This window comes from Felis catus, chromosome C2 (genome assembly GCF_018350175.1).
Source record: "Felis catus isolate Fca126 chromosome C2, F.catus_Fca126_mat1.0, whole genome shotgun sequence".
Lineage (NCBI taxonomy): Eukaryota > Metazoa > Chordata > Mammalia > Carnivora > Felidae > Felis > Felis catus.
The window spans coordinates 140,469,455-140,496,258 of NC_058376.1; the positions used below are offsets into that span (position 1 = coordinate 140,469,455).

Sequence of the window (26,804 nt, forward strand, 5' to 3'; positions counted from 1 at the left end):
CTAGAGGGATACTTGAGGGTATTCCGGGCAGAGGGAAGAGTCACCTATTGTTAGAGCAGAGACAAATGAGAAATTGGAAAAACATATTTGCAGCATATGCGATTGGCAAGGGATAAAATCCTTGGTAGAAAAAAAGAGTTCTTAAAAATCAGCTTAAAATAATCAATGTCCTATAGGAAATAGACAAATGCCATGAATAGATAAGATAATCTTTGAATAAAGGCCAGCGAAAAGTGAAGTATTTCCAACCTGACAAGTAATCAGTAAACATTAAAGCAACTTCACTCTTAGGATATCCAGTTTGTGAAGGTGAAACAATGTTGGTGAAGAGGTGACAAGATAGATTCTCTTGTACAACGCTAATGGAAGCATGAAATGATACAACCTTTCGTAAAATAATCTGGTTATATTTATCAGCAACCTTTATCCTAGAAATATCTCTTATATAAATCATCAGACATTAAGACAAAATTGGTCTATATTTACTCCAGCATTGTTTATGATGATATATAAATGATTAACACCTAGATACCAAACTTAAGTTTCTAGCCCAGGATGTATATTTATGAGCATTCGATGCCTCCATATGAATGTGTCATAAACACTTCCAACTTCAAGTGTCCCAATCAAACTCACCTTCTCCAGCACCTACTCCAGCCCCCAAATTTCCTCCTTCTCTTCTCTTTCTTAGTTAGTGAATGCCTCCAACATACTTCCATTGTGTAAGACACAAAGCCATTTTTCTCTCTTGCTTTCTGAATTCTGATATTCCCATGTTTTGTCAATTCTGCTTTTGTAATATTTCTTGAACCCATCCTATCCTCTTTATTCCCTGTAGAACTGGTTCAGTTCTCATCATTTTACACCTGGGCTAATTAACAGCTGCTTACGTAGTCCATAGTGGCCAAGTTCACTTCCATCCCATCTGTCACACCCTTGCCATAGGACTCTTTCTAAAATGTTAAACTAGAACAAATCACTACTTTGTTTACTTTTTAAAAATGACTCCCTACTGCTGTCAGATTAAAATTCAAACACCTTAGACAGACTTCCATGACCTGATCATCAGCTCTCTTGCTGTGTCAGCCTGAATTCTTCACTCCATCCGTAACAAGCAACTTACAAATTACATATCATGCCCGTGTCTTTTCACATACTTTCTTCTGCCTGCCCCTCCCCACTATTACTGTTCCCCAGACAACTTCTTTTCCTTTTTTTCAGACTCAGCTGACGTTGCTGCTTTTTGTTTGATCGGTCTAAGTTAGCATGTCTCGAAGTCAAGCGTGCATTGGAATCATCTGGAGAGCTTGTTAAAGTTTCCTGGGTTCTACCTCCAGAGTTTGTGATTTGGTAGATCTAGGGTGGGGCCTACATACTTGCATTTTAAAAAGTTCCCAGGTGATATGGATGCTGTTGTGAAGGTTCTAGAGAATTCTTCATCAAGGCAATTAGAATTTGGTTGGTCACTTTTTCACTCATTAAACAAATGTTTGCTATGTATGTGTCTATTCTGCACTTGGTCTAGGCAAAGTATTCGGCATAGAGGTATAAAGATGGTCTCTCCCTGGTAGGAAGAAGGTAGGACTGACCTATACAATTGTGCAGGTTGGACACTGTGTAAATGGTGCTCACTGGAGTGTTTATAGCTCGGCCAGGGGTAACAGTCCTAGAAGCCCGAGAAACAAACCAGTGGTTTACACAATAGTGTAACACATACCATGATACAAATATGCACAATGTTCTCCGAGACATGAGCAGAGCCTTCAAACTCAGATATGAATTGGGGGCAGGGAGACAGGCAAGGCTACCTAGAGGATGTGATACCAATGTCGAGTCTGGAAAGGTGAAGAGGAGTTATTTGGGGAAAGAGTAGAGGGGGGCAGGGAGAAGAAGTAGCACATGCAAAGACAGACACAGAAGGATTCCATGTGATTGTAAGTAGGTCATTAGGATGGAGTAAAGAATATTGAGGGCTCCAATCACTTTGCCTAAATGAAAGGCATTTGCTGAATTTAAAATTTTTTTAAATTCTAAAATACTACATATATCAAAATGTATACAAAACAATTATTACGGACACCCCTGTACTCACCATTCAGATTTGCTCTATTTGCTTTATCCCTCTTTTTTAAGAAATGAAACCTAAGAAAACGCTAATGACCTATCTCCCTTTCTTCCCTCTCCCTCCCTTCTCTTGCCTAGGTAGCCACTGTGTTACAGTTGGTGTGAATTTTTCCCCATGTGTGTTTTTATACTCCTACTCCATAACTGTATAGGCATTTGCTTTTATCTTTATTTATTCTTTATATTTAAAAAAAAAGATTGATGCATTTATTGAAGTCATCTCTGTACCCAATCTGGGACTCGAATTCAGGGCCCGGAGATCAAGAGTTACATGTTCCACTTCCCGGGCCAGCCAGGTGCCCCAGCATTTACTTTTTAACGAGAGATATTTTCCAGGATGTTATAGCAAAAATGACAACTTTGGCCTCTGCAGGCTTCCTGAGGAGACACCTAGAATGGCAGGCAGCCAGTGCCTCAGCAAACCTGCCCCTTTCCAACATTTGGTGGGGGCAAAGACAGGGTGCACATTAGCTTTACAAAACACAGTCAGAGGGGGTAAAAATCAGAAAATCAAGCAATGGGAACTGATTAAAAAAGCTGAATGAAAACTTATTTTGGTTTTGTAGCCAAAGATGTCAAAGACACAGGACGAAGAAAACTTTGGACTAAGAAACTTGGGCAAAATGTGATGATGACCTGGAAGTTAAATTCTTTCTCATTTGGGAGCTCGTAATGAAAAGTCTATGAAAACATAGTCACCAAAGTTAGATTCGAGTCCTCCTAAAATTAAGGAAAGAAGGACATGGTGGAGGATGGGGGGAGGCAGGAGAGAAGGAAGAAAGAAGAGAAGAAAGAAAAGCTGGTGTTCTTCCCCATCCTGACTTTCCCACTTTCTCTAGCTTGGCTTCTCACGGTAACGTCTGAGTCATCCTCACAGCTTTACAATTCCTTCTTCTCTCATTCCTTTTAAAGTCTATTATTTAGTCCCTTTTAATTTTTCCTTTTTCTTTTTTTAGGGATGCCCCAATTTGACGATCATTGCTACTGGTGTCACAGATCCCTAGAAAAGTTTGTATTGCGTGTCTGCATGTGTGTATTGTATTTATTTATGTATGCACACAGGTAGGCTTTATCCATTGCCGATAGAATGCCTCACTAAATTCCCAGCCAATTTTCTGTATAGACAAACACCATGTAACTTTTTTTCTTTATTCAGATCCAGGTCACTGTTATTTGTATGTATATTCACATGTATATGTATATATATGTGTGTATATTCACATGTATATATATACACACACACAGATATATAATGCATTTATACACACACACTCCCCACATACATGTATGTGTATGTGTGTGCGCGTGTGTGTGTGTTTGCTGAAACACAATTTTGAACGACACAGCTAATTAATGAATACATTCTCCTTGGTCAATTCATTCTTCACTATTCTTTCACATCCATCTTTTCTCTCCTGTCCCTGATGTATCCTCACTAATAACTGAAGTCCTCAAAGCTACTTTTTATTGCTCCCCCTTTTATGTACTTGGCTAAGATCATTCCTCTAAAGAACCACCCTGATCATTTCTCTCCCAAACTGAAAAGCGTCTTATAGTTGCCTAACTGTAACTAGGTCTGCTACGTGACTTCATGATACTCTTTTACAACCAAATCTCATTTTACTTCTAGATAGTAAAGTACTCAACTACACTTTCCAGCTTCTTTTACAACTAGGAATCGGTAGATGAGATTGTAGGTAAAAATTGTGGCGTGGGAATTCTGGTAAGGCCTCATAAGGAGGAAAAACATAGCTGGTAATGATAATGAGTGCCTTTCGCGTCTCCCTTCCCATCTTTCCTGCTGCCTGGAATTTATATGTGAGGGCTGAAGCTCCAGGAGCCATCTTGAACCAAGAGGTAACTTTAAGGATAGAGTCATGTGCTAAGAATAGAAATACAGAAAGATAGAAGGTGCCTAAGTCCCTGATGATTATAGAACTGACCCTGCTGCTGTGGAGAGAAAAATAAACTTTTGTGTGTTTGTCACTGTTATTTATGGTTTTCTGTTGTGGGCAGGCCCCAAATGGTAGCTTATTCTCTCCACAAATGTAGCTATTTCTCCAATCCAGCCAATGTAATATTTTGATTAGGTTTGATCCATTGCTTCTCTTCTTCTTTTTTTTTTTTTTTAAATTTTTTTTTTCAACTTTTATTTATTTTTGGGACAGAGAGAGAGAGAGCATGAACGGGGGAGGGGCAGAGAGAGAGGGAGACACAGAATCGGAAGCAGGCTCCAGGCTCTGAGCCATCAGCCCAGAGCCTGACGCGGGGCTCGAACTCCCGGACCGCGAGATCGTGACCTGGCTGAAGTCGGACGCTCAACCGACTGCTCCACCCAGGCGCCCCCCATTGCTTCTCTTCTTAAGACAGGGGCTTCCAGAGAGAAAGACGTGAGTTCAAGCCCAGCCCTGCCACTGTGACAACGATGTCTTTAGACATTGCTTATGTTCATTTTACCTTCAATTTCTTTTTCTGGAAACCAATAATAATAATAATAATAATAATATGCACATTGAAGTATTTATTACTTTTCTTTCATCCTGTTTTCCAGTTATTATCCCAATGGCATCAACAGGAAAAATAACTGAGGGAAGGAAAAGGGGATAAAACTCCAATCAGGATGTTTCTCCAATTTTTTACAGCCCTTATAAGCAGTTGAGTAGTTAACACTTCAGATTGCTGATTTTTAGAAGTCATTGGGAAAAAAATAGATTGGATATATATATATATATATATATATATATGTATATATATGTATATATTTACATATATGTATATATGTATATATATACATATATATACATATATATGTATATGTGTGTGTATATATATATTTTTATATATATACACATATATAAAGTTTCTATTTATTTATTTCGAGAAAGAGAGAGAGAGAGGTGCAGAGAGAGAGGGAGAGGGAGAATCCCAAACGGGCTCTGTACTGTCAGTGTGGAGCCTCACGTGGGATTTGAACTCATGAACCCGTGAGATCGTGACCTAAGCTGAAACCAAGAGTCGGATGCTTAACTGATGCCACTCAGCTGCCCCTAGACTTCAGTGATCGATATTTTACTCTCATTCTCACGAATTACTAAAATCTGACTACATACATGTTACATTGTCCTAAGACCATTTGACCTACAGATTTATGCATATGTATCAATTTTAAGAAAGTTGGCTCCCAGAGAATCACTTTCCCCAAGTCACTGGAATGGAGAAGAAGACACACTTTCTGTCTTGTACTTTCCATTTAGACAAATTGACTTTTAATGATGTGAAGAAAGAGTTCCTTTCAAATGGGCATAAAATTGCGAAAAACGCATTTTGCCCCAACTGTTAGATTGTGTAATTTCATTTCTGCTCTTACGCACATTAAACTAAATTGGTTAAATAAAAATCTTGCTCAACTAAATTTGATTCAATTAGGAAATTAGTCTATATATGCAAAGCCTGGAACGTGTGGGTTGAAATATGTTCTAGCTATTTAAAATGTTATTTTTTATGGATGGTTCACTTTTGCCATAGCTTCATTAGTGAACTAAATTTTTATTAATGTGGGTCAATCTTGTGGGTTAAACAAACCTTGGCCCTTCACTGGGAAATCGCTCAAGTAGTAAAGAGTTTTGTCCGCACAGCCTCAAAGGCTAGAATATTTGAGCATCCTCGAACCCTTCCTGCTCTGGCTCCGTGTGACCCTCTCTTACCAGTTGCTAACGCTGCCACCATTTCCTTTTCAAAAACATTTCCCTTGCCCCTTCCAGCTCAGTGTTCTCATCAGGCTCTAAACTGCAGAATTGTCTGCTGGGTCCCCTCTGGCCTGGCCTGTGTCCTTAGCTGCATTTTAAGCTAAATAATTACCTTTCATGTTACTGTGGGACTTCTAAAACACACCAATGGGAAAGTTTCAGCACGGTTGGCTCAAAGTATTTCAGGGAAGGGAAAGTGTTTTCTTCAAGGGTCAAAGTGCCTATTGCAAAGGTATAGGTACAATGCCAGTCATTGGAGAGCACCTGACACACTCCCAAACCGGAAAGACTGAACCAGGAGTAGCCTGTTGTCCAGGTGGCACTTGAGGTCTGAATTCCAATCTCAGTCATTGGAAGTTCCACTCACCTAAGTTATAGGAAAAGGAATCTTGCATTTTATAGGTCATGAAAAAGCATTGAGATGAGGGGGCAAAGGATTAAAAGGTGATGAAGAATTTCTGGAGCATTATCGATAGTACATGTATAGTCCATGTCAAAGTAACGCATGAATCAAGTACCGTACTCAAGATTTCTATTCCCAGACTGCTCACGTATCACTTTTTAGCCACATTATAAGCTGCAAAACCCCAAAAGGTCTTTTGTGGTTCCACTGTCTATTCTCTGAGAAAATTTTTTTTCCTTATTTTTGTTGATTATTGAACAAAGAAAGTGCTAGAAGGGCAACAGGGTCTCCTGTATTCTGAAACTCTGCATAATGACCTTACACCCCACATAATAAATAGCACACATAGCTTTAAGGAAGTTTACTAGTATTTTCAGTATTTAAGGAAGTTCATCAGTATTTGTGTTTATTAAATGCTGAATTCATTGATTTTTTTTTTTGCCTCATTTTCCCTCTTTGTTTTCATTTTTTAATGGAGGTAGAATTTATATACGGTAAAAAAGCACAGATGAATTCTGACAAATGCTGTGTAGCCCACACTTCTGTAAAGATATATATTTCCATCACCCCAGAAAATCCCCTTAGGCCCCTTCCCAGTCAATCCCCTCTTTTCCTTGGGGTAACTACTATTTCTATCACCTAGATTAGTTTTTCCTTTTCTAGAACTGTCTAAAAATGGATTGATACAGTGTGGACTCTTTAATGTCTTAGTGTCTAACGTCTCATGTCTTAAGCGTGTTATAAAAATCGCTTCTTCATTTCCTTGTCTGTAAGTGGAAGGGATCGCCTCCTAAGAATGGCGTGCAAGGATCCTGAGGAGTTGGAGGTATCCTGGCAGGGGTGAGGGGAGCTGAGAAGTCGGGTGAGTGAAGAGGAAGCTGAAGAGTGGAGTTTGCAGCAACCCTTCTCCCCTTCAGAAGAACAGCTGTACTTTTCCATGGCTTACAAACTGGGGTTCCCTGGGAGATTTCATCTGGGAAAAGGGTTTTGGTAAAAAAATAATATTAGCGAGCCACACGTCCAGGTGATCCTTACTGATTCTTTCCCCTTGAACATTCTGTAAACTGCAAATAGTGCTTTCTGATAGGAGAGCTTTGACTGGTTCCCTTGAGGGAGGGCTGGGAGACACAGGCAGCCAGACGGGGGGCCCCCAGGGAGGGCCTGGGCACTGAGCACTGTAATATTAGTAGGAGTTACCATCAGATAGCGCCACCCCAACTGAGGCGCCTAGACAATAAGCCAGAGGCCCTGGGCAAGGGAAGGTACAAAGGCAGCATTCAAAAGACCTGACTCTCACAGCCTGCGAGCGTTTCTATAGAGTCCACCGGACCCTGGCCCAGCCGGAATGTCACCTGACAGCCAGAAAGCCATCTTTCACGGTCAGCTTTTAAACTGCTAAAAATAATAAACACAGAAAGGAAAGTGTGGACACAGTCTTAACTGCAGAGGCAGACGGAAACCGTTGTTATAATAACGTAAACAAACTGGGTTCCAAATTATAACCTAGCCTTCCAAACAGGCTGCTGGATATTACCAAACATCTGGGGACCAGAGGGAGAATGCAGAGGCCTTGCCTGAGAAACAAGGCGATGTGCACTGCGCCCTACCCCACGTGCTCCAACTCATGGCTTAGCATCTCCTGACACCTTTTTTAGCACTCCAGGAAATGACAGTCGGAGAGGGCTGCTGGATCTTCCTCGAGCACAGTTTCCCCACCTAACACCTGAAATACGGCTCTTCCCTCTCGTGATCCGATTTTTACTCCTCTCACCCTGAATGAATTCTTGCAGCCTTCCTTTTCTCCATTCTGCATTTCCAGCCAGCCCATTTAATGTTTTATACTTCTCCCGGATACCTACAGAGGTCAAAACTATGTTAAATGGCCCCAGCAGCAACGTCACCAATTAGAAGGTAATTCCCCTAGTGCTAAAAGTGACAATTAATCATAAAGACCACGGGTCTGCAAACAGCCGAGTCAAGGCTGACATCTGACCTTCTGATCCATTAAATCACGTGCAGAACTTGGCACCCACACAGGCCGGCCAATGGGAGGAAAACCGCAGATCTGGAAAAAAGGAAATACAAGAAAGTGAATAGAAGTGTTTTGTTTTTCTCTTTCTTTCTTCCTCTCTTTCTCTTTCTTTCTTTCTTTCTTTCTCTCTCTCTTCCTTTCTTTCTTTGTTTCTAAGTTCCCCAACATTTGCTTAATCTGCAACTGTTCTTCTATGTTTAAATAGGGTCTGGTTTCAGAGTTGTCTCTGATTTTGAATAAATGCAAATGGACTGAGATAAAATCTCATTCCAGATGGTTTCAGAGAAAGGAACTTTAACACAGAAGTTTAGTAACACATTTTAGGCATGGGACAATGTTTGTACATCCCAAAGACCTACTTTGCTGTGGACAGGATTCAGGAGTTTTGGATTGCCAGCCTGGGAAGGTGGCTAAGAGGCCAAGGTGAATCCTAAACAGTTTACAAATTTTGTGCTAAAGAAGGTATGGTTGGTCTCAGAGGACAGTTCCCGGGATAGATCTTAACAAACCGAAGCACCAGCCGTGCCCCGTGGTGAAATGACAGGTTATTCATCAGGGTTAAGTATTTGAGCTTGGAACTACGGAGCTGTCTGGATTGTGTTAAGCGTTATTATACTGGGGACACTTCCCACAGGTATAAACAGATGAAAGAGATGGCCAAACAGACTGTGGCATCTACTTGTGCAGCAGATGATGGCTTCAAGTGTTTGCACAATAAGTGAGAAGCTGCTTTTCAAGTGACCGTGGCCCCGCAAGTTTTCTTGTTGTGGGAGCTTAGAACTCAGAACAGCAGAGCTTAGTAGAACAAATGTCAGGGTTCTCACTGCCTGGAATGGACAATGGATAATTTTTGTCATATCTTCTTTTTTTTAAATTAAAAAATAGAGATCATAGATGTAATCTTCATAACCCCACTTGAAGGCCAGACCACGAATTTGTGTTTTTCTAGCCCACCTTTTTTTTTTTTTTTACATTTACATACAATATGTGGATCCAGAACAATGAGCAGTGTTTGTGCATATCATCGTAGATGGTATGAATCTCTGCATGTGTATCTATCCTTCCACATTTTTGACTCAACATTGTATATGTGTGAACATAACCATGTTGGTCTCTAACATTCCCTGTAGGTGCCACATTGGATGAATATGTGCTCACTCATTGTCTTTTCATATCCCATATTTATGGCACCATAAAAGCACTCATCATGTCATTAAAATGATTGTTGGGTGTGTGTGGGTGTGCATGTGCATGTGCATATTCCTCTGTGATGGATTCTGAGCTCCTGGAGATTCTGGTGCGTCTTGTTTTAATACTAGCTCCTCTACTCTGTGACTCCATGCAGAAGGGACACTCGGTGCGATAAGAGGCAAAACAAAAATGTTAAAAATTGATTTGCTTATGGTTAATTTCCCCTCTTTTTAAAACGACGGAAGACATTGGGTTGTATTTCGGAAGACTTTGGGGTTGTATTTATCTATTTTCATAGTCTCTGTCCAGTGCTCTCGTCATACACTTGAAATCCCACGCCATCAATATCGCCTCATTGTTTGCTGGAAAATCAGGAAATCTGACAGTGTGAGGCTAAATACCAAGATATTTTTAAGAAGCACATTCTAAAAGCTTTCTCAAAGAATAAACTGACAAGGCCAGGAAGAAGCCAGTGTTTGTAACTGTTGTGGCTTTATGGTGAATATGAGTAAACAGACACACTCCCCTTGACACTGATATTTAAAATCAAACAGTGCCTTTTGTATGAAAATAATACTGGACTTCGTTTTTTTTTTTGAAGGTGTAATTCTGATTTCGATGTTAAAGAATATATGTGAACCTGACTCAGTGAAAACAACCTAAAAATTCTCACATAATGATTCATAATAATAAGCATTTTATACATAACCTTTATTCAGCACATTTTGTGGGCTGGGTTGTGCTAATCTTTTACCTAATTTCACTTAGTTTAATCCTCCCAATGATCATATGAGGTTGGTATTATTAATAAGCTCATTTTTCAGATGAGGAAAGGAGAGGCACAGAAAGGTTTACAATTTTTGCCCAAAGTCAAACAGTGAAGAGGCAGTTGGCTAGGAATCTCATCCAGGTAGGAAGATGTCATGGACCTCATTCTGAAGTACTAAGAACAGGCCCAGGTTTTAATTTTTTTTTTTTCAACGTTTATTTATTTTTGGGACAGAGAGAGACAGAGCATGAATGGGGGAGGGGCAGAGAGAGAGGGAGACACAGAATCGGAAACAGGCTCCAGGCTCTGAGCCATCAGCCCAGAGCCCGACGCGGGGCTCGAACTCACGGACCGCGAGATCGTGACCTGGCTGAAGTCAGACGCTCAACTGACTGCGCCACCCAGGCGCCCCCAGGCCCAGGTTTTAAGATAAAACTGCAGAACAGAAAATTGAAAAACAGTGTGCCTGCGGTGGCTTCCAAATTTTGCTATAATACAAACAGACAGTATCTCTTTTATGGTATGCCTCAAACCAAGAACAAACCAAATTAGAGTACTCCAAGGAGACAAATTCAAAGTGATTTCTTAGTGATGAAGGAAATTTAAGGTAGCAAGGTCAAGCCCCAGACCTTTCCAACTTAAACATACCCATTTTTCATTCTTCTTCTCTTTAGAAAACTGGGGGCCATGACTTTGCTCATGGCTCAAAGGAGCCTGCCTGGTTTGTTTATGTAAGATTCAAAGCAAAAATGAGAATCACTCCCTGGGACAACTTTAGCCTAGAATGTGTGTTCTTTACACATTTTTAATTGGGACACAAATATATTAACAGTGTGGTTGTTTTGTATTTTCAAAAGAATCTGTTTTATAACTGATTCATATTTATATTTGGAATATATTTATTTCTAGGCATGAAACAGTTCATTTTGTTGAGCCATCTGACCTGAGGTGAGGTTGGCACAATTTCCCGTGACTGCTCCAATTAATGCAAATTCAAGGTTAAAGATAAATAAAGTTCCTTTATTTATATACTTGGTTTATTAATATGTTATTTATAAATGGTTCTTTTTTTTCAGTCACTAACTATGTACAAATGAGCTCTCCAGAACAAACGAGCAAATACACAATTGTATTTTACGGCAAAGTTTTTATTTTAAAAGGGTTAATATGGCAAAAAATTAACATCATCTAGCCATCTGTCTGTCTATCTATCTCTTTAGCCTCAGGTCTCCCATCAAACCTTATGAAGTCTGAGATAGACTATATTGCATTATGGCCAACATTCTTCACCCCTCCATGTACCTACCCTTTTGTCATGTAACTTTGCACTAAGGAGGCTGTATCTACCTTCCTGTCCCCTTTGATTCTGGCTTTGGTCATGTGACTTGCTCTGGCCAGTGGAATGTTAGCAGGTGTGCTGCTTGTAGAAGTATGAAAACGCTCTTGCTTTGTTTCTGTGTTTTCTTTTGCTCCTCTGTCACGGCCATGAGAAGATGCCTCAGCTAGCCTGTCATGGTTGAGAAACATGGAATGAACTTGACTCGCGTCAGTCGTCCCTGCCAAGGCTATGCTGGATCAACCTAGACTAGTCAAGTTGCAGAACTACGAGAGCCCAGGCAAGAAGAGCGGGACCATCCAGCTGACCCAGAGCTGCCACCTATGCAGGAGTGGACCCAGCCGGAAGCTGAAGAACCACGCAGCCAACTGAGACTCAGCTCAGACCCACGAACTTAGAAATGCCAACTGTTTCTAACCATTGAATTTTGAGGTAATTTGTTACTATGCCAAGCAACCCCATTCAATGCTAGTGGGTATTAGGTAGCTGACCAGGACATTTGCCTGGTTCACTCAAAAAAAACCCATAGGTGCCCACATAGAAGACAGTTTATTTAAAAAAAATTTTTTTTTCAACGTTTTTTATTTATTTTTGGGACAGAGAGAGACAGAGCATGAACGGGGGAGGGGCAGAGAGAGAGGGAGACACAGAATCGGAAGCAGGCTCCAGGCTCTGAGCCATCAGCCCAGAGCCCGACGCGGGGCTCGAACCCACGGACAGCGAGATCGTGACCTGGCTGAAGTCGGACGCTTAACCGACTGTGCCACCCAGGCGCCCCAGAAGACGGTTTAAAATTAAGTTATTAATATTCAGCAAATATCCACAAAATGTCAGCTGTATCAGTCAAGGTTCAACCAGGAAAACAGAACTCGGTCTGAGTATTTAAACAGAAGCATTGCAATGTAGGAAATTCATTACGCAGGTGAAGGAAAAGATGTAAAGGCAAATGGGAGAAGGAGGCATCCAGGAGGTGAATGATTGCAGGAAATTCTGGAGTTCAATGGAGTGTTAATACTGGAACACAGGGGCCAAGGTCACCCAGCAAAAGCTCAGAGGGCATCTCTAGTTGGACCTGTGTCTCCCTAGAGGAGAGACACAGCCTTCATCCAAGATACTGTCTGAGGCAGAGAGTGTGGGGAAGAAACACCCTGGCTTCTCTCTTCCTTCAGTCTTCCATTCTCCCTCCAGGGATTTCCAGGGTTGAATCCAATCGGGGGCCAACTGACTCAGGGACCCAGAAAGCACAACCCTCAGGGGCAGCCTCTCAGTAACATGAAAGAGGGATTTGAGAGCAAAGGGGTAAATACAGCACCATGATGTGCAAGACGCTACACAAGGTGTTACTCAGGGCTGAAGGCCACATCCACAAAAATACTGAGAAGCAGAAAGACTGGGCTTGACGGTTAGAAGTGACCTGAATAGGTAAAAGTGAGGGACAGGTAGGAGCGACTGTGGAAGTGAAGTGTAAGAAGTATTGGGGGAAATAGCAGGCATTCTGATTTGGCTTAGAAGGTTGTGTATTTGGGAGGAGGGGGCAGGGGTGGGGAGGGGACGATGGGGCTACAAATTTGAGAGACTGAACAAGCCTGGATTCCAATCCTGCAGATGGAATTTCTGTTCTAAAGGCGGCAGGAAATAAGATGGTTCTAAGCAGAGAGTAACATCATCCAAACTGTGTGTTAGGAACATTATTCTGATAGAGATTTGAGGGATAGAGATTGGAGGGAGACCGCTAGACAAGGGGTTATTACTTAGGTGTAGACCTCAGGGAATTCCTAACCCTCCGGAACAAACGGCAGAAGTTTGTGTAAGCCTTCAGTTTTTTGAGAGATGGTATGTAGCTTTCACATGGCTTTCAGCGGAGCCCATGACCCCTGACCCTATCAAAAATTGTAAGCACTCGGGGCGCCTGGGTGGCTCAGTCGGTTGAACATCTGACTTCGGCTCGGGTCATGACCTCATGGTCCGTGAGTTCGAGCTCCACGTGGGGCTCTGTGCTGACAGCTCGGAGCCTGGAACCTGCTTCAGATTCTTTGTCTCCCTGTCTCTCTGCCCCTCCTCCACTCATGCTCTCTGTCTCTGTCTCTCTCTCTCTCTCTCTCTCTGTCAAAAATAAACATTAAAAAATTTAAAAAGAATTTGTGAGCACCAGCAGCAGGAAGAGATCTAGAAAGCTCCTATAATGAAGATCTTTCAATGAAGATAAAAAATGAGACAGTGGCAGTGGTAATGGAAGGAGTAAACAGACAAACATTTATGAGGGACTATCTAAACAAATAATCCCGATGAGTATGAACAGAAATAAAATGAGAGATGCTAAAAGGTTTAACTCTGGGCTGTATCTGTCTGCTATTCCTTGCCCTCCCCCTACAAAACAGAAAAAAGCAGTCCATGCTTCCAAGTTACCACCTCTGTTCATCAGAGATATCACTAATCAAATGTAACCTTTCCTTATTGCTGAGCCCAAACCCCATCTCCAAATCTTTCTCAAATAGCACCCTAGGCAGCCACTGCCTTATTCTAGAGCAACTGTTTTTGTTCATTGTATTGACTGTTATATAACTTCAGAAGGATGAAGTACCAACCAATGGATATATTTGGCAGAATGTATTATATACTGATATGATCTGTGTATACATATCATACGCATATTTCCCACACTCAGGGAAACTTATATACAATTAGGCCACTAGCTAGATCTTACCCAAGATCATGAGTCTACTTGGTGTTCACTGAAAGCAATGAACACAGATTTAAATAAAGCTGAATTGGGAGGGGCAAAAAAACACTTTGATACACAAAAACTTATTATGAAATTATCATCATGAAGTTTTGAAATTAGCATAAGCCATTACAGTCAACTACTAGTAACTTCACTGTTAAATTCTTAACTCCAATCACAGGCAAGTAGGTATATAGCATTATCATGAGCCATCCTCTTGTCAAGCTCTGGTGACCTTTGGCTTGGTATTTGAATGGCACTATAGTGGTTTTCTCACCTTGGGGTGTTTTCTAGCTGATATTTGAAAAGAGGTATCACTATCAGAGTTGCTTTCTATCTAGGACCATAATAAAGAATATTCAGATAAGCCAAATTTTTTTCTACCTGGAATTTTTTGTTTGTTTTTTTTTTTAATTTTTTTTTAACGTTTATTTATTTTTGAGACAGAGACAGAGCATGAATGGGGGAGGGTCAGAGAGAGGGAGACACAGAATCCAAAACAGGCTCCAGGCTCTGAGCTGTCAGCACAGAGCCTGATGCGGGGCTCGAACTCACAGACTGCAAGATGGTGACCTGAGCCGAAGTCTGCCGCTCAACCGATTGAGCCACCCAGGCGCCCCTGTTTGTTTGTTTTTTAAGGAGATAGAAGCTTATTGAATACACTGCGTAGGAGCAGCAGGCAGGACAGCAAAGGAGAAACCGTCTGCCCTTTTTCTACTTGGAATTTTGATCAGCAAGATTATTACTATCCCTGCCAACATGAAGACTTTCTCTGCTCCACTCAACCCTAAACCCCAAAGTTCTATCTGTTCAATGCCAAACAACTTTTGGAAATTTGCCTATATACAAAAATACTCCGTCCGGGCACCTGGGTGGTTCAGTTGGTTAAGCGTCCAACTTCGGTGCAGGTCATGACCTCATGGTTCATGAGTTGGAGCCCACTTCGGGCTCTGTGTCTCCCCGTCTCTGCTCTGCCCCTCCCCCGTCATGCTCTGTCTCTCTCTCTGTGTGTCTCAAAAATGAATAAACGTTAAAAAAAATTAAAAAATACTCCGAGGAAAAAAAACCCCATCTCTACATGTAAACATTCCTGGCAGTAATTATTTGACCATGACCCACAATAAAAAGTATGTTTTAATCTGGAACACATGTACTTATATAAAGATGTATACGTGTATATCTAACTAAAACAAAAGTTCTACAAAATAATACTCTTGTATGTTGCATTTGGATATTTTCTATTCCATTCAACTCTTATTCTATTCTACGTTATATACTATTTCATTAAAGAAAAGTTAGTAATGACCTGCTAAATTGATTTCATTGCTCTCCAATAGGGCACAATTCACAGTTTGAAAAGCACTACTGTAGCAAAATGACTAAAGTACTCTAACTTTATTCACCAATGTAAACATATTCACAAAAGACCAACCCTGAGCAACTGCAGGGGAAAAAAATCTCTTGGCTCTCTCCCTAGTCTCCTGGATGAAGCCAAGGTTTGCTGGGCCAACTTTTGTACTTCGTGGTTGACAATGACTGCAAACTGAAAGGCAGAGATCAAATCCTCACTCTCCTTCTCAACACATCTCTTCCGCTGGGTAAATTATACTGTGCAAGTATCAAGCTATTCAATTTTGCTGTCATTTACTGTTCTTTTTCCAACAGCAATGGAAACACAGGATCGGCTTACTCTTGTCTCTCTTTGGTAGAATTAGATTATTCTCCCTCCTGCCCTCTTAAACAAAGATGGCATTCATCACTCTGAGAACCACCCCCGGAGGATCTCCAAACAAAGCATGGCAGGGAAACCGCTACCCATGAAGGAGCAATAGCAGAATCTGGGCATTGAGGTTGTCAGTCCAGATTATATACCAGAACGAACTTTGTAGCGATTCTTTTGATTGAGTGAACAATTGTAATTGGAGCAACATAATTAACAGTAATAACAAAGAAAGAAACAATAAAAGGCTATATATCTCCAAATCCAGTGGTGTCTACTAAAAGAAAGTTATTTATTAAAAAAAGTAAAATCCATTTTCTCTTTCTAAAAGAAAAAAAAATACTACAAAATCATCATATCAAAGATCCTTTCGAGGCTTTCTTGCCCATACTCTGGTATTGGAATATTCTTTCTTCCTTGTGACTTCTCTGACATTCATTCACCTTGAAATTCATCTGCTTACTGTGTGTGTACCCTCCCCACACCCTTACCCAGTACTAGTAAAACATTAATGCGTGCATTAAAAGCCACAAGTTTTTCAGGTTCTTTTATTCAGGAATTCTACTTCTCAGAATTTATCTTAAATAAATGAGTATGGCTATATACAAAGCTAGGGTGACAAAGATGTTCATGCGGGGTTATCTATAATGGCAAAAGGCTCAAAGGGTACAATTAATTGCCAGAAGTTGTAAACATTGGGTGGGTGGAGTATTGGTGATTTAAATTTTAGTCTGTATGCCCACCTATATTTCCCAAATTTTCCAAAATATAAATAAAATAAAAGGTTGAAAGTAACACATCTGTGCTTAAGTGTGAGACACTGATGAATCTCCAGATAGAAGATCTTCACCAAGCCAAAGGATGCACATGTTTGATCATGCCCTGAGATCAGTTCCTCAATGGTAAAATGGGAATAATAATGCCCGATTCATAAAGTTGTGATGAAGAGTAAAATCAATAAATCAAGTACTAAAATATGTAATGTGCTTACAGCACTGCCTGGTACATATAAGCACATATAAGTGTTAGCTGGTGTTGTTACTATTTTACTGGTGCAAGAAATTGGAAGATATTTTTTTAGTTCCCTGTTGAACCTAATACAAAGGGCCAGGAAAAGATGGGCTTGTTCCAAATGCTCTCAAAGTTATGCTCTGCATTTGGGGAATAAAAATGCGGCACAAAGAAACTTTTGGTGGTAGTAGATATGTTAATTACATTGATTGTGGTGATGTTTTATCAATGCATACGTATGTCAAAATCTACCAAATTGTATATTTGAAATACACTGAGTTTATTTTATATCAGTCAGACCTCGATAAATCTGTTTAAAAATGAAGATGAAATTGAGACTTTTTCAGATAAGCAATCCTATGAGAATTGTCCACCAACAGACCAATACTAAAAAATATGTATATATTAGGGAGAAGGAAAAAAATCCAGGTGAGAGCTTGGAAATACAGGGAGGAATGATGAGCAATAAAAATGGTAAATATGCAGCAAACATAAATGCATATTAACTTTTTAAACAATAATTGCAATTTCTTGTAGTTTAAAAATGTATGTAAAATTGAACTATAAGCAATAATAATACAAAAAGTAGAAGGGATAAATGGAATTAAAACGGTCTAGGTCTCTAAAATTTTCTGGAAAATGGTCAGTCACAATTTGTATTATGCTCTAATAAAATAATAATACAGTTTGTAATTTCTAGTATAAGCACTAAAAAAGAGAGGAAAAGAATATATGACTAACAAGCCAATTGAGACAAAATATTTCATTAATTCAAAAAGGAACAAAGGAGAGGTAAAGAAACACTAAAGAGCTGGGGAGGAAAAAAAATCAAATAGTACTATCATAGGTTATAACCCAAATATATCAGTACTTTCATAAAATACAAATAGAAGAACACTTCAAGTAATATACATGTACTAAGTTAAAAAAAATGCTGTTTTAGTGAGACACACTTTGGATATAAGGACACAAAATTTGAACGAGAAAAAGGATTGGAACAATACATATAGCTCATATTAATATCAGACACAGTAAACTTAATGATAAGAGATATTGCTAGAGATAAAAAGGAAAATTTCATAATGATAAAAAAAAATCCATAGGAAGACAAAAAATCTAAAATCTGAATGCACCTGAAGCAAGTCTCAAAATATATAAAGCCAACATTGCTAGAACTAAAAAAAAGTAAGCAAATCCACAATCTGAGTGGGAGATTTCAAGGTAGCTCTCTCGAAATTGGTAGAACATTTTTTTTAAAATGAATTAGGATGGGGCGCCTGGGTGGCGCAGTCGGTTAAGCGTCCGACTTCAGCCAGGTCACGATCTCGCGGTCCGGGAGTTCGAGCCCCGCGTCGGGCTCTGGGCTGATGGCTCGGAGCCTGGAGCCTGTTTCCGATTCTGTGTCTCCCTCTCTCTCTGCCCCTCCCCCATTCATGCTCTGTCTCTCTCTGTCCCAAAAATAAATAAAAACGTTGAAAAAAAATTAAAAAAAAATAAAATAAAATGAATTAGGATAATGTGATTAATAAATTTGCCTTAATCTATTTAGAACATCGTGGCCAACAAATGCACAGAATACACATTAAACAATTACCAAAATTTACTATGTTCTGGGCAATAAACAAGTCTGGAAAAATTTCATAGATGAAAAATCATATAGAATACGTTCTCTAACCACAGAGGAATTAAGCTAGAAATTAATAATAAGACAATAACAAAAAAATCAAATATGTTTGAAATTACGCAATATACTTCCAATTACCCCATGGGTTAAGGTAAAGCACAATGAAAATTAGGCAATATTATAAACTGAAATATGAAGAAAACATGACATATCAAAATGTGTAAGCTGCAGCTAAAAATGTCCTTGGAGGAGAATATATATACTTAATTGTATCTATTAGAAAAAAAGAAAGCCTGAAAATTAATGACTTAAGTATCTATCTCGTTGTCATAAAAATAACACCAAATTAAAGTCAACAAAGTAGAAGGAAAAAATAATAATTAGAAAATATGATATGGAAAGCACAGTTGTAATAGAGAAAATACCCAAGCCAAAAATGTCTTCTTGGGAAATACCAATAAAATCCATAAGCCTGTAGCCAGGTTAATCAAGAAAGAAAGAAGGAGGCAAAAAATTGCAAATATGAAATTAAAAAGGGAAATCACCATAGATTCTACAGATCTTAAAAAGATTACAGGATATATGAACACTTTATGGCAGTATTTGAAAATGTTGATGAAGGATAAACACTAATAAACTATTTATCCAAATAGGAAAATAACAATGCAAATGTGAATAGTCATATCCTTTAAGAAACTGACTTTTGTACTTAAAAATTTCCTCACAAAAAATTCTCCAATCCTGAACTGCTTTATTGGTGAATTTTACCACATACTTAAGGGAATACCACACCATTCTTACATGGTTCATCCATAATACTGAAAAAGAGGGATTATATCTCAATCCATTACATCAAACTCATTTTATGAGGTCAGCTTAGCCTTGATCCCATAACTGACAAGAATGTTATAAGAAAGAACTTTACAAATTAATATCCCATATGAACTTAGGAGAAAAATACTAAACAAAATATTAACAAACTGAATCCTGAGATGTTTTTTAGGTGATACCACATTATGAGCAAGAGGAATTTATTCTAAAAATAGAATGTTGGTTTAATATTGGAAAATCAGTCAATTTAAAGCATCCTATTAACAGAAAAATGGAAAAAAGCATACAGTTATCTCAGTGGATGCAGAAAAAAGCTTTTGCTTTCAAATCTATTCACGACAAAAAACTCTCAGCAAACTAGGAGTGGAAGGAAACTTTCTCAATCTGATAAAACCTATAAAAAACATCTTAATGATAAATATTAAAAGTTTTGCTCCTAGACTAGGAAAAATTCAAAGGTACATTCACCTTCTATAATCATCTCTATTAAATATTATGCTAGAGGTCCTAGCCACTGCAATAAGGAAAAAAAAAAAGAACAAAATAAAGAGATATAATCATGTTTATTCTCTGATATAATTTGTGTGAGAAAATACAAAATATCTACAAAGAAATTATGAAAACTAATAATTGAAGTTAACCAGGTCACTGGGTATAAGACAAATATATAAGGGCACCTGGGTGGCTCAGTTGGTGAAGTGTCTGACTTTGGCTCAGGTCATGATCTCATGGTTCATGAGTTCAAGCCCTGTGTCAGGCTCTGGGCTGACAGCTCAGAGCCTGAAGCCTGCTTCAGATTCTGTGCCTCTCTTTCTCTCTCTCTCTCTTTTTCTGCCCCTCCCCTGCTTGTGCTCTCCCTCTCGCTCAAAAATAAATAAACTTAAAAAAAAGATCAACATATAAAATTCAATTAGATTGCTGTATAGCAACAACAAACAATTAGAAAATTCAGTAAACTGTAACATTTATCTTAGCATAAAAATATAAAATATCTAAAAAGTAAATCTAAAAAGAAAAAAGATACGAGAGACCTCTACACAGAAAACTACACAGGCTTACTGAAAATAAAAAAGAAGGTGGGAAAACATGATCACAGATTGGAAGAATTAATTTTGTAAAGGTATCAGTTCTCCTCAAATTAGTTAAGGAGAATCCCTATCAAAATCACCGAAGTACTTTTTAGTGGAAGTTGGTAAACTAATTCTAAAATTTATGTGGAAAAGCAATGAGTCAAGAAGGCAATATTGAAAAAGGAAGATGAGAGGACTTAATACTACCAGCTGTAGTATTATAAATCTCCATTAATTAACATAGCATGCCACTGACACAAGGATAAACAAATAGATCAAAAGAACTCAAGAGAAAGTCTAGAAACAGTCCCATTCATATATTATCATTGATCATTAAAGATGATACTGCACTGCAGCAAGAAAGGGGTGGCTTCGAATAGAGGGTAGTATCATTGACTTCATATGACACAAAAACATCAATTCCAGGTAGATTATTGGTCTAAATGTAACATAGGTAAATATATTAATGATTTTTAGGTAACAAAGTGTTCTTAAACAGGACACAAAAACCGCTATCGATAACGGAAAAAGGAGATAAATAAAAAAGAAATAAACAAAAATGGAAATGAACAACAATAAAGGAAAAATAGGTAATTAGATTCGAGTTAGGAATTTCTGTTCACCATTATGAGAGTGAAAAGTGCAAACTAGTATTTACAATAAATGTGGATGACAAAGGAATCATATTCAGAATATATATAGAACTACTATAAATCCTTAGGAAAAAGACAGGGTCATCCAATAAAAAATAGCCAAAGGCTTGGTATCCTCACATGAAGACGATATTCAAGTACAAACAGGCATGCAAAAAAAAGTGTGCAACCACATCATTTATCAAGGAAATGCAAATTAACAAGGAGATAACTATACCCACCACCAGATAGCTAAAATAAAAAAAATACTGCCAATACTTAGTGTTGAAGAAGATATGGAGAAATGGGGAGTCTTACACACTGGTGGTGAAATATATATAAAATCAATTTGTTTGACAGTATCTCCTGAAACTGAATAAATGGTTATGAAGCAGCAATTCCATCCTCAAAGCCAATGAAAGTCTGTATGCATGTTCAGTAATAACCTATACAAAAATGTTCAGAGCTGTACTTTTCTTTATAGCCAAAGGCTGGAAAAAATTAAAATGCTTATCATAGTTGAATGGATAAAAATTAAAATACACATAACAATGGAATGTAAATCCAGAGTGACGGAATGTTTCACAAACATAATATGGAGTCAAATAAGTCGGACACAAGAAATACGGTCTACAGGAGCCTTTTGTATAAAGTTCAAGTTCTAGTTTTAGAACTCAGGAGAGTTTAGCCTTTTGGGGAGAACTTGGCTAGGGGCATGGGGAGAGTGTCTCCTTCCTGTCAGTGTTCTATTTCATGATCTCACTAGTGGTTATGCGGGTGTACATACTTTGTGAAATTTTAGCAAGCAGTATGTTGATGGTTAATATAATTAATTGCAACACATTAATAGTCCATGAAACCGTCTTAGTAAGTGACCACCATTTTTAATAGAACGTATGTGTGTGTTTTAATGTATGTTTTAATGGAACGTATGCATGTTCTGCTTCAAAGCATAAGTTTATTTGTGAAAACTTTAAAAAATATCACATGTGTGTTTATTATTTAGCATTAATAAGGGCACAGACAGACATGGTAAGCAAGTGTGACAGGATGTAAAGCATACATCAGGGGAAATTTCAGACTCCTTCCAACTTCTACACTTCATGTAGAGCAATGGAGTGGAGAAAGGGAGGATGCCGAAAGAAACAGTCTTAAGTTATCAGGGTTTTCTGTAAAGAATTTGTTTAGTATGTTACTCACTTTTTCTCTTTGTGAAGAATAGGACAAATTGTTTTCCTTATAGGAGATGAGCAGCAAAAATGTGTAATTAATGTTTTCTTTCCTCTCCGTGGTTTCTAGAAAACCCAGCCCTAGGGGCGCCTGGGTGGCGCAGTCGGTTGAGCGTCCGACTTCAGCCAGGTCACGATCTCGCAGTCCGGGAGTTCGAGCCCCGCGTCGGGCTCTGGGCTGATGGCTCAGAGCCTGGAGCCTGTTTCTGATTCTGTGTCTCCCTCTCTCTCTGCCCCTTGCCCGTTCATGCTCTGTCTCTCTCTGTCCCAAAAATGAATAAACGTTGAAAAAAAAAATTAAAAAAAAAAAAAAAAAAGAAAACCCAGCCCTAAAAATGTGCATACCTTTTGGGCAGTGCTTTTCAGATTTTCTTTTACTATGACCACAATAAGAAATACATTTTATATGCTCAGCATCACTCATCATCAGAGAAATACAAACCAAAACCACAATGAGATACCACCTTACACCTGTCAGAATGGCTAACATTAACAACTCAGGCAACAACAGATGTTGGCCAGGATGTGGAGAAAGAGGATCTCTTTTGCACTGCTGGTGGGAATGCAAACTGGTGCAGCCACTCTGGAAAACAGTGTAGAGGTTCCTCAAAAAACTAAAAATAGAACTACCCTACAACCCAGCAATTGCACTATGAGGTATTTATCCAAGGGATCCAGGTGTGCTGTTTCGAAGGGACACATGCATCCCAATGTTTATAGCAGCACTATCCACAATAGCCAAAGTATGGAAAGAGCCCAACTGTCCATCGATGGATGAATGGATAAAGAAGATGTGGTATATATTTACAATGGAGTATTACCCAGCAATCAAAAAGAATGAAATCTTGCCATTTGCAACTATGTGGATGGAACTGGAGGGTATTATGCTAAGTGAAATTAGTCAGAGAAAGACAAATATCATATGACTTCACTCATATGATGACTTTAAGATACAAAAACAATGAACATAAGAACATGGAGGGGGACAAAACATAAGAGAATCTTAAATATGGAGAACAAACAGTTGCTGGAGGGGTTGGAGGAGAGGGGATGGGCTAAATGGGTAAGGGACATTAAGGAATCTACTCCTGAAATCATTGTTGCACTATATGCTAACTAACTTGGATGTAAATTAAAAAATAAATTAATTAAAAAAAAGAAATACATTTTATATCATGACCCAATACACAAACACACATATAAATATGCAACATACATTTTAGTAAATAACGCCCTTACTTTGTGCAATGCCTTCTAATATATACTATTGTACTCTGTTCTAGTCTTCATATCCTATTGCATTAAAAATTGTGACCACTTACTCAATAGATGTATGGACCATTAATGTGTTGTAACTAAGTTTGAAAAACATGTCCAGAGTTCCTGGCAAATATTAGGCATTCAATAAAACGTTATTAGATGCATGATGGCATACATTTTGCATATTAACCGAACCTCCACAGCTCAATACCTATAAGAGAGACACTTCCTGTCTCCCACAGTAACAATGTCTGCGGCACCAGTGCACATGAGAGCAGATGGCAACTGTGACTAAGTGACAGGAGCTCACCTCTAACCTTACAGGGGACCATATATACCCTTGCTTTCCACGAAGTTCTCTTGCATTTCCGACAGCTGGGAGAGAGAGCGTCAGCTCACTCTGAGAAACACAAAGACACTTTTTGAAAGAGGAACAAAGGGTTCTGCAACTGACAGTGAAGAATGGTGTGAGCATCTATGTGCATCACTGTGATAAAGGAGTTCATGGTCTTGAGTTTCCTTTATCTCTCTTTTCAGGGTGTAAAGTCTTTCTCAGGTCATTGAGACTGTGTGTCTACAGAGAGCAAGCAAACATGTTGGAAGGAGCTAGTCTGGGTTTATTAAAGAATGAACCTTATCTTTCTAACACAGGAACAAATTTCACCTTAATAAAACTTTTATTTTAAAATATTCTCTCAGGTCCTATTGAACAAAACCTTCCCTACAAAAGGTTCTTGGATCACTTTTGGGCAAGTTGCCATCCTGGCTTATCTTCCATGCCCAAAGAAAGTTAAACATGGTTTGGGCCAACCCCTGTGGTCCAATTTGGTAATGGTGTCCTTCTGAGGAAAAGGATGTGGGCTAAAGAGATGTGAACCTGACTGGTTATTCCTTTAGCAAAAAAGAGTCACAAAGGACAAAGAATCTAACAGGGCTGAAATGGAGGACTTCTTTTCTAGGAAATGGATCCTAAGCTGTGTTTCTGCTTTAGCTCTAAGAAAGCATGGATGCTTCCAGGGAAACAACCAAAAATACAGACTACAATTTTCAGGTACAGATGTCTACAGAAGTATTTGCCTACCTACTGATTTCCCAGTAATGTGGATGGGCACAATATGGCAGAAGCAGTCTTAAGTTCCAAACTGGGGGGAGTACTTTTAAAAAGTTATTGCGCAGACATTAAAGCTAGTGCTTTACAAATCACAATGTTAGAAATACAATAGAAAGCTGAATGTGAAAGCAGGTCAAAAAACTAAACACAACAAAATATGAATTCAACCATTTTTTAAGCATGAAGGTGTATGTTTTATATGCATAGAAAAAGACTCAAAGAAACATTCCAAGATGTGAATATTAATCTTTTTTTTTTCAGTTTCCACAGATTGCTTTTACAAGTAGATAAACAAAAGCTATTGTAAAAAATGTAATGATTCATTTCTTGATAAAGCCTAGTTTGTTCATTCATTGATTCATAAATTCACAGTAACTGTGTCCATTTTCTCTTTAATGACAACTTCAGGAGTTAAATTTCTAACTTAGAGAACAGGAACCCTGGATAAATCACTGAATCGTATGCAAAGTAAAAGTGAAACATGGTTCTTAGCCTCTGGACACATCTGCATGAAGGAAGACCAAGTTTGAAAACAACTTCTTTTTCTTATATACATGTATTTTCCACGTGGGCTGTCTGGACTCATTTTAAACTGTCGTTTATAAATAACACGAAAGCTTTAGATGGCGTCGCTGAAAGCCCACCCAGTTAATGTAAATGTCACACACATTTCTGAATTCCCTGGGCATAATTCCCTAGCCCTACAGCAATTAATGTTGCCCAGCTGGCCCCAGGCAAAAGTGAGCAACAGAGTAATCTCTGTAGCTGTTTGTAAAGGAAATGAGGCAGTACAAAGAAAGGAGGCTGCTGCATTCAAGCTAGGACCATAGTGTGGTCACAATTAGTTCAGTAGGCACGCCAGCCAGCGCACGAGCTAAAGCACCTTCACTTTTCATGTGGTTTCTTGCTACTTTGTCACTTTCCTGAACCATGCCTGTCAGCGTGTATACAACGAAAGGCTCATCGCTGCCATGGCAGATGTAGAGGGGAAGAAAACAGGTTAATCTGTTTTATCATTTATTTCTGACTTTATATATTTGACAGACAATTCCATATTGTAAAAAAGAAAAGAGAAACCCCTCCTAAACCTTGCTATTAGCAAGCATTTAATTAAGAAGTTTGGTGGTGTTCTTTTTTTTTTTAATTCTTAACTTGAATAAAGCACAATCTAATAAAGCAAGTCCATGTAGCAAATTACAAATACTGACACTTTGGCAATGAGGCTGCTGAAATCCCTTGCTAAACTTTGCTAAATTTTAAAAAATGATTTCTCAGTAATGTGGATGGGTATGCCACCTACAATATGGCAGTGGTATGCCCTGCTCTCAAAGTTTCTAAATAGAGAGTTTTAAAGGAACTTGAGATGCTATCGCAAATTGAAAGGAAACACGTTTGCTTTGGAAAAACACATAAAGCATACAGAGCCACTAGGATTCACTCACTGGGTTTCCTGCTTTATAATGGGAAGGTAAACTTTCTCAACATATTGGAACATCTTCCAGCCCATAGCCTATTTTACTACTGCGGTTGGCACTGAAATTTGGGGTGTTGAGAGAACTACCCTGAGAGGGGAGCCTCAGTGGAAGGGAAGAAGGGCTTAAAGATGTGGTCTGTCTGGGTTTCTGCTCTCTGAGAAAGGATTACAGTGCCAACCTGTAAGTAAAAGTGAAGGCCAAATGTTCAGTTTAGATAAGGACTTTGGTTTGGGAATAAGATTACAAATCCCTGAGGCTGTGAAGACTTTCATGCTCACCTAACCCCCCACGTCCCCACTCCAGGCAGCTCCAAGCCCACTACATGGAGGCTCTAGGTGGTTCTCAGTGATTCTGGAATGGCAGAAGAGATCACAGAAGGCTCATGATATAAGGGTCAGGAATCTCTCCGTAAGTCCATACTGATAGAAATAAATACATGGATAAATAAACAAATAGGAGAAAAGCGAAAGCTCTTCTTCAGAGTAGAATGACAACTAATAAACACAGAAGGAATGATA

The 26,804-nt window shown here is 38.9% G+C and overlaps 1 protein-coding gene across 10 annotated transcripts in view; it reads right to left on the bottom strand.

Annotated features, from left to right (window-relative positions):
- The window catches only part of THRB (thyroid hormone receptor beta), a 391,572-nt gene that overhangs the window by 216,820 nt on the left and 147,948 nt on the right, over positions 1-26,804 (bottom strand). For all 10 annotated transcript variants that reach the window (XM_045037689.1, XM_023260616.2, XM_023260619.2 and 7 more), the window contains one exon: positions 8,267-8,338. The gene's annotated coding sequence lies outside the window, so the exon portion shown is untranslated. The remainder of the gene's footprint in view (positions 1-8,266; positions 8,339-26,804) is intronic.